A 10,512-nucleotide genomic window follows, 5' to 3' on the forward strand; every position below is an offset into this window, starting at 1 on the left:
ATTCTGTTTTAAGGCAAATTTCATCTTTTCATGAGTTGTTATGAACTAGATAACCTATTAAACTTCCATGATGTCAAACATGATCTAAATTTAACCATCACCATGACTTATCAATATCAAACATTCTCTCAACCAATCATGGCCATATCATAAAATTATTTACACAAAATAAATATATTGCTATACATGCCATACTTAAGTTTTACAAGCCATTTACCCAGATGAAAGTCCTTTGGATAGTGTGATCGAACCTTCGACCTGTCCCGATTCCCGAGCTGACTTGTTCAAAACTACAGTAAATAAAGAGGAGGGAGTAAGCATAAATGCTTAGTAAGTTCATATGTAAATAACAAGTAACATAACAATACAAATATACCAAACAACTTTAGCATGGTATCACCAAAACATATGTCATATTTCTAAACATCATTCATCATCTTACCACCTTATTGTTGTTGTATCTATTATCAACCCGAGGGTTAAGAACATACCTGTCCAAAGTGTCCATTTCACAACACTTACCAAAACGTCGCTTGCATCTTAAGTGTTCTTTCATTTCACTAGAAATTTCACCCATTGAACACATCGGAATACAACTCGGATACACGAATAATTTGCACATAAGTGCCTCATATGTAATCAAGAAATCATGTAACCCGCCCCTAAGTGAACTCGGACTCAACTCAACGAGCTCGGGCGTTCGCATCCATAAGTGAACTCGGACTCAACTCAACGAGTTTGGATGCCTAGTTACATTTCACGAACTCGGACTCAACTCAACGAGTTCGGACATTCGCATCCATAAGTGAACTTGGACTCAACTCAACGAGTTCGGATGCTCAACCATCCTAGTGACATGTCACTTGTATCCTAATCTATTCCTAAGGTTCAAACGGGCTTTTTCCCTCGATCTCACATTTGTCGTCTTCCATGGAATATCGGAACCGATACTCGGTAGCAATTCATATTTATCAAGTAGTAAACATGATTTGTATATTACTCAACATTAACCACAAAGCATAATATTTCACGATAAAAAAATCAGCATATCATATAATTAACATTAATAACTTAAAAATAACATTTATGCCACATTATTTACACATGAACTTACCTCGTATGCGAAAATGGCTACTTTTACCATTTCGTCCACAACTTGGTATTTTTCCATTTTAGCCCGAATTTCAGTTTTCCTCGCTCTATCATTTAAAATATAGTCTAATTAGGACTCACATTATTCAAGTTGACCCAAAATCATATTTTGGCAAAATTATAGTTTTGCCCCTAAACTTTTGCATATTTACACTTTTGCCCCAAAGCTCGTAAATTAAACTTCAGCCTATTTTCTTATGTTTTATGACATGCTGATCATTTTTCCCTTCTATGGAAACATCAAATTCTCACTCTAACATGTACTTATGACTATTAGGTATTTTTACCGATTAAGCCCTTTTGCTCGTTTTCACTTAAAACCAAGTAGTACAAGTTGTCTAACATAATTTAAAACCTCATATTCTATCATAAAACACCAAAATACACAAATTTCACCTATGGGTATTTTTCCAAATATGAACCCTAGGTTGAATTATTGCTAGCATAAGCTTAATCGAGCTACCGGGACTCCAAAAACGTAAAAATCATTAAAAACGAGGCTAGAACAGACTTACAATCGAGCTTGGAAGCTTGAAAAACCCTAGCCATGGTTTCTCCTTGCTATATTCGGCCACGGGGTTGAAGATGAGCAAAATTGGCTTTTAATTTTGTATTTTAATTCATTTACCCCTAAATGACCAAAATGCCCTTACTACTAAACTTTCCAAAAATTCCATCCATGTCCAATTTTTGTCCATAGACTTAGAAATTGGTAAAATTGCTATTTAAGACCTCCTAATTAATATTTCAAAACAATTTCATACTAGAAACTTCTAGAATACAAGTTTTACAAATTATTCGATTTAGTCCCTAATTTCAATTTAAGCACTTTATGCATAAAATTTCTTCATGAAATTTTCACACAATCATGCAATCATATCATAGACCTCAAAATAATCATAAAATAATTATTTCTATCTCGGATTTTGTGGTCACGAAACCGCTATTTCGACTAGGCCCAAAATCAGGATATTACAAGTTTTATGTCTGTTGAATCATTGGAATTCTGATGGATGCTCAAGTAGTACACTCAAGGTGTACAGTTCCATAATCCAACATACACTTGAGCCGCATATCGTATAACAGGATTACAAGTCCAGGCTAAATCCTTCAAATAACGTATGCTCAGAAGAGCTCAATTAGGATTACTAGTCTAGGCTAAACCCTAATCGTAACGCACACTCGAGAGGTATTATGTAAGGATTACCTATCTGGGCTAAATCCTTTCTATAACAAGATCAATGGGATTACTCGTCCAAGCTAAATCCCATCCGCAATAAATGCAGGATCTTATCCGTTTCGAGAAAGCGCATATAATCATAGGAATCCAATATTCAATCGGGACTTAACCCGTTTTTCACCATTTCAACCATGTATTATATTTTTTGATATAGCATTCAAATAATGTACAGTAATATAATTCACATTCCATGCAAACACAACATTCAATTTAACATATTTACATGCTCGGTTAAGTTACACGAACTTACCTCGAGACTTGTTCGCATTAGAAATCTACTAATTCGAAACTTTTTCTTTTCCTCGATCTAACCTTGAATTAGTGTTGTTCGGATCTATATAAATGAATTTAACCATCAATTTCACACATTTCGTTTTTTAAATGGACTAAATTTACGTCCTAGGCAAAATAACCATTTTGCCCCTAACTTTTCCATAAATTCTGATTTCGTCTCTAAGCTCGAAAAACGAAACTTGTGCAATTTACTCCCTATTCCAAGCCTAAAAAAATCCCATTACAAACTTTACAGCACTTGTATTCATAAAAATTCAAAATTTTTCTTCAATTTCACAAGTTTACATTTTAGTCCTTAAACCACGTTTCCATCAAAAATCATTTTGTAAAAGTTGTTTATCTATCAACAACCTTTCATTTTCTACCATAAATTTCTAATTTTTAGCATATACATCCTTGACCCATTTTACATACTGTGATAACTTTTCAAATTAATCTCTCAAATAGAGAGATTAAGTTATCCTGGTTTCCAAAAATCAAATTTACTAAAAACGGGATAAGAAAAGTTACCCAATTAGGCCTTGAAAGTTTCCCCTCTCTCTCCTGGGGTTTCCATAGAATTTTAGGTTGAAGATGACAAAAATAAGATGATATTTTCTTTTCATCTTTTGATTAATTAAGTATTTTGCAATTTCCAATTTAGTCTTTGCCTTTTTTCTATATTTCCATAGATGAGTCATCAAAAAAAAGATCTACATACTTCTTTAATGGTCTAATTACCATATAAGGACCTCTAGATTTGAATTTCATACCTATTTAATCCTTATAGCTACTGGAATTCAACTTTCACATTTTATGCGATTTAGTCCTTCTCGTAATTAAACACTTAACCGATAAAATTTTTGTATCAACATTTTCACACAACATGCCTATTATAAAACGAACCATATAATGAAATAAAAATAAACCTTATTTTTGGATCGGATTTGTGGTTCCGAAACCATTGTTTCGATTTCATTGAAAAATAGGTTGTTACAATTGGTGTGTTAAAGGTCCTATGTTCAAATCCCTACGTTAGCAAGGCAATTGTCTGATATATTTTTGGTGGAACTAAAATTCTGAGGTGGTTGTGAGTAGTGGGTCAGTGGGAGGAAAATTAGAGAGGTTATCAGATTTCTGATTTTGTTAGGTTCTGTTTTCTTTTTCCCAAAACTTTCCTTCCTAACTTTTTTTTTCTCTCTTCCCCTATCTTCCATTTTTGATTTCTTTTTGTTTCTCTTCGGATTATTGTTGTTTACTTGTTCAACTGTTGCTACTATGATTTTTGGATTTGTTAATTTGTTTGGTAAGTGAAGTTGGGTTTTTATTAACGATTAGTTTTTTTTAAATTGTGGGTAATCTTTGTGATAGCCGATAAATGGTAGTAATCGAGGAATTTTGTGGCGTAGAAGAAGGCAGTGAGGCAATGGTTATGGCTTCAACGGTTGACCTTACTGCGTGTGATCATTTTTACGTTGGTAAGTTGTTGGTCGTTGATCGATTTAGTTTTTGTTAACTTAATTTTGGTTGCTAAAAGGTGTTGCATATTCTGATTTTAGGTGCTTGTGGTCTCGGGAGTGTTTTTGTATCGAAATCGACATAGGTGTGTACCTGAAATGTAGAAAATCAAACTTCAAAAAAACCAAAAAACTATTCTATCGACGCCACACGGCGTGTCATCCCCCTTGTGGTTGGCCGTATGCATGACACGGCCGTGTGGTCAACGAAGGCATGGCCATGCGCATGACACGGGCGTGTGGTGGTGTAGCTGTTGCTGTGTGGGCCACGTGGGTTAGGCTAAGTTGGGCATGTGGGCCCATATGGGCATGCCACACGGGCGTGTGAATTTTGGGCCAGGTTGTGTGGGCCATACTGATAAGGCCAATTTGGGCATATGGGCCCATATTTCTGAATTTTTCCCTAAGGTCGCACAGGTCGTTCCAATCGACTGTAGGCCTAGTATAGAGTTGATAAGGGCTAACCAAACCTATTCTGTTGTTATGGTATTCTGGTAGACTGATCTGAGTAGGATACTAAATGTATGCCTGTTATTTGTATATAAGCATGTTGAGCATGTCAAATATATTATTTTTGTATCTATTTTATGTATTTGTTTTGGGGTGGGATTTGCATATGAGAATGAAGTGTTCTATATGGAAATCATCGCCTATCATCTGGCATCTTGGCTGTGCATTATCTCATATGTGTCGTATCGACACTATATGGAATGTTTGGATGGGTGGGTGTTTTTAACCCCATATGGTGTGATGGGACGGACGAAGATGGTGTGCAGAGGATGGGGTTAGGATTCGTTGTATATTTTTTGTATAGTCGCATATCTGTTTTTGTTATTTGTATCTAAAATGGACATAAGTCCGAATCTGCATATGACTGTATATAAGTTTACTGTATGTTTTGCATGTCTATTTCTGTTGGGTTACACACTGAGTTTGCGAAAACTCACATCTGTTTGTCTATTCTGTTTAGGTAATCCACAGACTTAGACGGGTCGGTGCGACGAAGGCTCAGCGGTGGCCACTGGATCGAGAACTATTTCACTTAATAAACTATGTTTTTATTTATAATAATGGTTTCATTCGAGAGTTTGTAATTTTGGGACTCTCCAGACTAATGGTTTTATTTTGGTTTTAGATGCATTTTGACTCTTCTGTTGCGATGCATAACAGAAAACACGATTTTACAAAAACAAAGGTTTTTCTGAAAACACGAACTGGATTTTCTAAAATATAACGATTTTAAGTCTTCCACTATAGATTGTGTTTTGGTAAACAAATGAATTAAATAACATCTTCGAAAATAGATATAAACGAATATGAATTATGAAACTAGAATGATATGACAAAATGACTCTGTTTTCAAAACCCTACCTGTGACATCTCCGGATTCTACCATAACATCTAGGCCGGGTTAGGGGTGTTACACTCCACAAGAAAGAACATTTTCCACGCGATAAAGTTTCAAGAAATCCATTCTAAATCCCATGCTTTTCTCGCAAAACTTGGACCCAAAGAGCATTAGTATCAATCACAATATTGAAACCCAACTAGGATCCGAGATTTTGAACTCTATGAAAATTGATAATATTGCTTATGCGCTTCCCTAAATCATCATCCACTCATTTTGAAAAACAAATGTTAGTCTTATGTGCATCAATCCTATACCCTGAATAATAGTAAAAACTGCCCAACACTCTTTTAAGTACCTTGGCTTGACTCTCCTTAGCTTGACAAAAAAGAATTAGATCATTTGTAGAGAAAATAAGGAAACGGATGGATCTGAGCGGAACAAATGTATATGAGCCCACCGCCCGAAATTAATAATCGATCGAGTGTTATGTTCGAGCCAGTCCATGCACAGGACAAAAAGGTAAGGAGACAATGAACACCATTGACGAATACCTTTTACCGGTTGGAATTTCTGAGTTAGAGTTCTATTCCACAAAATCTGCATGGTGGAACTCGTAATGGCTGACATAATAGCACTATGGAGTAAGTTTGGGATACATGTAGCTTGGAGGGATGAATCAATGAACTCCTAATGCACTCAATCATAAGCTTTCCCTAGATCAATCTTGACTACGATACATGTGTTCACAATTTAATATTTCGATAGCCTTGCGATCTAAAAAGCCCAACTCAAATCAAAAAAATCAACCGCGTGGGTCTTTTAAATCTGATCTCTATCTCCCTTGACAGAATCCAACTGGTTTCTTCTACCTAGACATGCCAATTTGTTCGCGAGAATTTGAAAAAATCATGGCCGATTCATTTTCCTAGCTATACGCCAAACAACTCCAACCCAATGTGTACTTTTTGAATTGAAGTTGAATCAAATTTAAGGGATAACTTTGTACTATCCCATATACCGGAGAGATAGAAAATACTGCGTTGAGAGGTTTTTTAAGCGAGTTCGTATCTCACGATTTCGTTGGTGTAATTTTCGGGCTAAAGCTGAAAAGGGTTTAGTTAATCATGAAAAGTCTCATGTTTAAAAATAAATGGTTTAAATGGAATTGTGGAAAGTTGGAAGGGCTTGGCAGGAAATAATCAAAAAGTTGAAAGTCAAAGAAAAAAAAAGTTGATTTGGCAGAATAGAGTGTGACGTAGGAATGGAGAGAAAAAAATAGAGAATTTATTAAATGCCAAAGGCAGAGTGTGTGTTCAATTGGTTGCAGCCATACACACTTTTAGTGCTAAAATTTAGCTAGATTTTTCCAAAATATTATCACTAAATAATCCTAAATATAATCACTAAATAATTCTAAATATTATCACTAAATAATTCAAAATTTAAAAATCAAATTTAAACTAAATACTAAATTTAAACTAATTATAGAGTTGTAACAATATAAAAAATCCTTCAATCTTTATCCAGCTACTTTTTAAAAGAAATCTTCAACCCTTTAATATTTATCCAGTAGTTTTTGAATCTTCAATTTTTCAATCAAGCCCTCATCTTTGCTTTTGGTTCCAATTTAGCCCATTTTTGTAAGAGTTCAAATTCCGCACACCAACTTTATTCCTGATAAGAAAATCCCAAATTTAATAGCATTTTATCTGATAATTAGCCAAAAATAAATATATTAAAAATACAAATTTATCTTGCCATCAAATTCCCCCTACTTAGCCGATGCTTTGTCCTCAAGCATGATATCCACCAAAAACAACTCGTCAATCCTTTTCAAAATCAATACCTCCTTCCCTAGTCAAGCATACTCCAAACAATTAAGTGAATCACAAATAAACAATTGCTAAACTCAATCAATAAGCATTTTATAAAATCTCGAACAATATGTCAAATTCAACAATTTTGCTAAATTTAGGCTCAATCAAACATGAGAAACGATCATACCCAATATATACTTTTATTTGTATCTATATACATTTTTTTATTTTTTATGTATTTTTATATTGTTATATTGTTATATTTATTTTTTTCAAACGTAATCAAATCTTTTGACACAAAGTGAAATGACAACCTAAGCACCTCACCCCGATTACTCAACCTGACACGTTCTCTTTATTTAATTATTTATTTTTAACAAATTCGAGACATAATCAAACTTTTTGACGCAAAACGAGATGACAACCCAAGCACCTTGTCCCGGTTACTCAATTTGGTCACATTTTCGAATCTTCACTCTTAACCAAGCTATTAGCAAATTTATTTATTTATTTAAACGAGTGCTTTCATTAGGCAAGTTCAACAAAACCTACAATTTTCATGAAATATTGACTAAGGCATCACATTTTCAATTCTACAAAATATTCATTGATCAAGTAAGCAATAATTATTCATGATTCACCCACTTATTTAATTAAACTAAACATAAGAATTAGAGGTTTATTTCCAAAATGAATTAAGAAATTATTCTTAGCAAAACACATGTAAAGAAAAAAGTATGGCATGATCACGATCCCTCGTACTTAGCCCACATTGCCCCCATTGTGCAAAAAGAATAACAAGAGTGGAAAAAAGCGTACTCCTCGCTTTTTTTTAATGGGCTGAAAGACGGTGAAAGTGACCGCTTTGCAAAATGGTGAGGATGCTTGAGATGTTGGATTTCATTTTTTTGAGGCGAGCTTCAATGTGATGAAGTCGTTCATCTACAGCTAAAAGTGGTTGCTATTAAAAAACAGCACGATCAAATGAATTAAAGTAATATTTTTATTTAATTCTCAAATTGAACTAGAATTCAAAATTAAATTAAATAAATAAAAATAAATACGGGTTGCCTCCCATAAAGCACTTTTGTTTAACATTGTTAGCTCGATGACCTAAGTATTATTCATTTGGTTCCTTGAGAATTAATTCTTCCATTACGTGAAAATTCTCATAGAAAAAATTTCAACCTTTTCCCATTGACCTTGAAGTATTTTTCGGATGCCTTTATCATCGGTGGATTGAAATGTAATCGAGCTTCTCTGTTCGGGTTTGCCTTTTCCTCTATCAGAATCTTTAAATGTTCATGTAACAGTTTGAGTTCCAATTCTAGGACTTTCATGTGAATGATAAATACAGGAATTGGCTGTTCCCCCATTATTAATTCTTACAGTTTATCCAAAACCTCGAGGTCTAAATTCCTGCAAAGCACAATTTATAATCCATCCTATTCATGATATTCAAAATGAAATTTCATTAGTGGTTCAATAATATCAACACTAGAAATATTCAACATTGTACTGGGTTGGCCCAACGCCTCATAAACATTAAATTTTACCACTTCACCATCGAATTCCATATTGAAGGTTTCACTTCAAACATCAATCTTTGTATGTGCAGTACTTAAGAATATTAGAAACATTTTTTGAGTGGTCGTCCTTCATATCGATGATGTAAAAGTCTGCAGGAAAAATTAGTAAAGACATCTTCCAGCACCCCTTATGAATATACGCATGACCTATCTACCAATTAAATAATCACCCCTATTTCTTTCAAAAGACTCGTGTTTGGCATCTTAAAAATAGAGCAAGACATTACATTAATAGATGCTCTTAAATCACACATGACTTTCTTTATGCCAATATTACCTATTTTGCAGGATATAAAAAACATACCTTGGTCCTTACACTTAGGTGGGATTTTCCTTTGTAGGACTGATGAAACATTTTTTCTCATATTCACCCATTCGTTTCCTTGGAGTTTCTTTTTTTCGGTGCACAGTTCTTTAAAAAATTTTGTATAGTGTGAAACCTATTTAATTGCATCAAGTAAAGGAATATTAATTTTTACCTTCCAGAATGTCTCAAGGATTTTTTTTTCCTCTCATTCCTTTTTAACTTTGATAAGCCTTCCAGGGTATGGGGAAGGTACAACAAATGGTTTAAGTGGTGTCAGCTCTATGGGAGCTGCTGGTTCGTCTTTTTGTTCTTTCTATTCAGCGTCGTGGTCAAGACTTGTGCCAGACATTAGTTCTGACTCTGTTCTATCCTGTACGGTAACAACACTTGCATTTTGACGTGGGTTTGGCTCAGTTTGAGACAGTAGTTTTCCTTGGTTATCCAAACAACTAACCGTGAGCGCTAGCTTACTTATTTGCTAATCCATCTCTTGGAGATGCTCTTCAGTCTTTTGTTGAAACTTTTTCGATACTAACGACTAACATCTCTACTATGGTTTCAAGAGACGACTTTGGAGGTTGATACTGTTGAGGCGGAGATGGTCTTGGTTGATATGGTTGATTATATTGAGGATTCAATCCATAGTTTAGATTTGGGTGGTCCCTCCACCCTATATTGTATGTGTTCGAGTATGGATCATAGCGCCTTTGAAGTGGCCCTGGGAAGTTCCCAACGGTATCTACTTGTGCAGTTGTGTCCTTAAGTAAAATCAGGTACGAGTCGGTAAGATGATCGGGCTTAGCATAAATTCGGCACAACCGAGCTAGGTTCGTCTATCTTGCAAGCATATTTTTAACCACATTAGTAAGTTCATCAATCTTATTTACTATGGAAGGAGTACTTAGCTCATGAACCCTTCTCATAGGTTCCATAGGTGGTCAATACTGTTGAGAATTTACAGCCATAGTCAAAATTAATTCCTTATCTCTTTGGAGAGTCATGTTCACAAGAGGCCCTCTACTGGCAGCATCAATCTTCTTTATTTCCATTGAGAGTAACCCCTCGTAGAAATACTGTAGAAGCAACTGTTCAGATAGGCCATACTGTGGGAAACTTGCGCACAACTTCTTGTATCGCTCCCAATATTCATAGAGTGAATCTACTTCTTTTTGTTGTATTCCGACTATACTCCTCCTTAATTCGACTGCTTGAGCTGCTGGGAAAAACCTATTAAGAAACAATCAAGACATATTAGTCCAAGTATTA

The sequence above is a fragment of the Gossypium hirsutum genome, chromosome A12, assembly GCF_007990345.1.
Source record: "Gossypium hirsutum isolate 1008001.06 chromosome A12, Gossypium_hirsutum_v2.1, whole genome shotgun sequence".
Taxonomy (NCBI): Eukaryota; Viridiplantae; Streptophyta; class Magnoliopsida; order Malvales; family Malvaceae; genus Gossypium; species Gossypium hirsutum.